At 35.8% G+C, this 3,702-nt stretch overlaps 1 long non-coding RNA gene across 1 annotated transcript; it reads left to right on the forward strand.

The window, feature by feature from the left end:
- The first annotated feature begins 120 nt into the window (after positions 1 to 120).
- LOC140920253 (uncharacterized) lies at positions 121 to 749 on the forward strand. Its single transcript, XR_012162974.1, has 2 exons — positions 121 to 252; positions 344 to 749. It is a non-coding gene; the product is annotated as an uncharacterized lncRNA (long non-coding RNA).
- The last annotated feature ends 2,953 nt before the right edge of the window (positions 750 to 3,702 follow it).

The raw sequence follows: 3,702 nt of genomic DNA on the forward strand, positions 1-3,702 counted from the left end.
TATATATATATATATATATATATATATATATATATATATTCATGCTCTAATAATCACATTTATTCATTCGATAGTGCCTTAAAAGTTTATCGAGCTCAAAGAGGTGCTAAAGTGTCGAAGCAGAAGTCTAATAACATTACATGGATCTCAATAAAGTGCCCTCGTCAAACAAATAACATCGACTGTGGGTACTACGTATTGAGATTCATGAAGGAGATTGTTGAGAAGAATAAAACTATTATCCCAGAAACGGTACGGTATTTGCATTATATGATTTTCATATATAAATTATCTATATATTTGATACTAACTTAATATAATATGTTCAATTTTTATATTGCAGTACTTTGACAATTCCAGTCCATCATATTCTGAGGAAGATCTGATGGAATTAAAGGAAGACTGGTGTCAGTATGTGCTTGACATGCAAATTATTTGATTTTCTGGGAAATAGCTTGCTGCTGGGCAAGGGATCTGAATATTATATGGTAGCTAGTGCATATAATGTATATTCTGTTAGTTATTATATGTAAATGATCATAGGACACAATATATGAACATGCATATGGATCTGAATGTAGTTTAGGTTGTAAATTAGGTTATATATATATACGTATCTGAATGTAGTTAATTAGGTTGTAAATTAGGTTGTATATATGTATCTGAATGTAGTTACTTAGGTTGTAAATTACAGAGTTACAGAGTTACATATATGTTAATAAAGTTACAGAGTTCTGATTTCTGTTCTACTGATTGTGTGAACTGCTTATGGTATTTGAATATGTTTTGTTGTTGTGTGCACTGATTGTGAAGTGATTTTGGATCAAAATAATTTTGGATACAAAGATAAAAGACAGCGCTTTTTAAAAAAAATGCCATAAAAAGCTAAAAAGCGCTTTTCATCTCAAATAATTAATTTACAGCGTTTAAAAAAAAAAACACACACACACACACATTTTACAGCGCTTTTTTTAAAGTGCTGTAAAATGTTGTTCTGAAGCGCTTTAATGGTGCACATTTTACAGCGCTTTCGTGAGAAAGCGCTGTAAAATGTACAACAAAAGCGCTGTAAAATACAGACCCATTATATGAAATTATGGGTGGGCATTTTACAGCGCTTTTTTGAGAAAGCGCTGTAAAATGCAGACCATAATATGAAATTATGGGTGTGCATTTTACAGCGCTTGTGTTAAAAAGTGCTCTAAAAGCAGACCCATAACTCATATAATGGGGTGCATATTACAACGCTTTTTTGTGAAGAAGCGCTGTAAAATGTGCATAACAAGCGCGCGTATTACAACGCTCGATTCCACGGCGCTTATTTTTTTGAAAAAGCGCTGTAAATGGCTTAAAAAAAGCGCTGTAAAATGCGTTTTTCCGCGTAGTGAAAAGAGTAAGGTTTTCCTCTATTATGATGCATAGGCCTCTTGTCCTTCATGGTTCCAGTGTTTCGGTAATGTGCCTTTTCAGCACGACTATTCTCATCATAAATCTTACTCTTATTCACTAGGGTAGGAAAGTCAAGGATCTCTTGTATTCCAACCTATTTCTTGATCTCTGACCTGAGTCCCATTTCAAACTTGATGCACTTAGAATTTTCTCCTGCCTCTCCAACATAGAGTGGATAGTACCTGGATAATTCCTCGAACTTAGCAACATACTCCGCTACTGACATATTCCCTTGTTCCAATTTAACAAATTCCATCTCCTTTCTATTACGGATATCTTCGGGGAAATACTTAATTAGAAACATGTTCTTGAATATAGCCCAAGTAATCGCTAGTGTTTGAAATCCGACACGGAACTCGAAACACAATTATAAATTTAGGAGAAGAATACTAAAAGAGTCTCTCAGTCCTCGATTTCATCTGGACTTTGAAGGCGATTTTCTTACCCCTCGACAAAAAAGGACCGAAATCTATATTTTTAGACCAGACTTTGGCTAGTGTTTGAAATCTAGCGCGTAACTCGGAACACAGTTATAAATTTTGGAGAAGAATGCTATACAGGTCTCCAAGTCCTAGATTTCATTGGGAATTTTGGGGAGAATTTCGTACCACCCGACTAAAATGGACCAAAATCCGTATTATTGATCTAGTCGATTGTTTGTGTTTGAAATCTGATGCGGAACCTGAAACACAATTTTAACTTGAGACGAAGAATGTTATAAGGGTCTCTCGGTCCTCGATTTCATGTGGACTTTTAGTGCGATTTTCGTACTACCCGACTAAAATGGACCGAAATCTGTATTTTTGAACAAGCAATGGCTAGATTTTGAAACTTGACGCGGAACCGGAAACACAATTATAAATTTAGAAGAAGAATCCTAACAAGGTCTCCAAGTCCCCGATTTCATCTGGACTTTTTGGGCGATTTTCTTACCCCTCGAAAAAAATGGACCGAAATGTATTATTCAGACCAGATGATGGCTAGTATTTTAAATCTGATGTGGAATCCGAAACACTTTTATAAATTTAGGAGAAGAATGTTGTAAAGGTCACCCGGTCCTGAATTTCATCTGGACTTTTCGGGGGATTTTCTTACCACCAGACAAAAATGGACCGAAATCCGTATTTTCAGACCAAACGATGGCTAGTGTTTGAAATATGATGCGGAACCCGAAACACAGTTATATATTTTGGAAAAGAATGCTACTAGGGTTTCTCGGTCATCAATTTCATCTAGACTTTTCAAGCGGTTTTTGAACCATCGAAAAAAAAAGGACCGAAATCCGTATTTTCATAAAAGACTATGGCTAGTGTTTGAAATCTGACGCCAAACATGAAACACAGTAATAAATTTTGGAGAAGAATGATATAAGGGTCTCCTGGTCCTAGATTTCATCTTGACTTTTCGGGCCATTTTCGTACCTCCCGACTAAAATGGACTGAAATTCGTATTTTCGAACAAAACGATGGCTAGTGTTTGAAATCTAACGCGGAACCCGAAACATGGTTATAAATTTAGAAGAAGAATGGTATAACGGTTTCTCGGTCCTAGATTTCAGCTGGACATTTCGAGCGATTTTCGTACCACCTGACTAAAATGGACAGATATTTGTATTTTCGAACAAAATGATGGTTAGTGTTTGAATAAGAATGCTATAAGGGTCTCCCTGTTGTCGATTTCATTTGGACTTGTTAGGCGATTTTCATACCACTTAACTAAATTGGATTGAAATTCATATTTTCGAACAAGACTATGGCTAGTGTTTGAAATCTGACGTGGCACCTGAAACACAGCTATATATTTAGAAGAAGAATGCTATAAGGGTCTCCTTATCCTCGATTTCATCGGGACTTTTTGGGCGATTTTCGTACCACCCAAATAAAATAGACCGAATTTCGTATTTTCGAACTAGACGATGGCTAGTGTTTAAAATTGAGCATGGAGCCCGAAAAACGGTTATAAATTTTGAGGAAGAATGCTATAAGGGTCTTCTAGTCCTCGATATCATTTGGTCTTTTTGGGTGATTTTCGTACCACACGACTAAAATGGACCAAAATTCGTATTTTCGAACAAAACGATGGTTAGTATTTGAAACCTGTCGTGGTACCTGAAATCCAATTATAAATTTTGGAGAAGACTGCTATAAAAGTCTTCCGGTCCTCGATTTGATCTGGACTTTTTGGACGATTTTCGTACCACCCTACTAAAATGAACCAAAATCTGTATTTTCAAACAAAACGTTGGTTAGTACT

Source organism: Cicer arietinum, chromosome 5 (genome assembly GCF_000331145.2).
Source record: "Cicer arietinum cultivar CDC Frontier isolate Library 1 chromosome 5, Cicar.CDCFrontier_v2.0, whole genome shotgun sequence".
NCBI lineage: Eukaryota > Viridiplantae > Streptophyta > Magnoliopsida > Fabales > Fabaceae > Cicer > Cicer arietinum.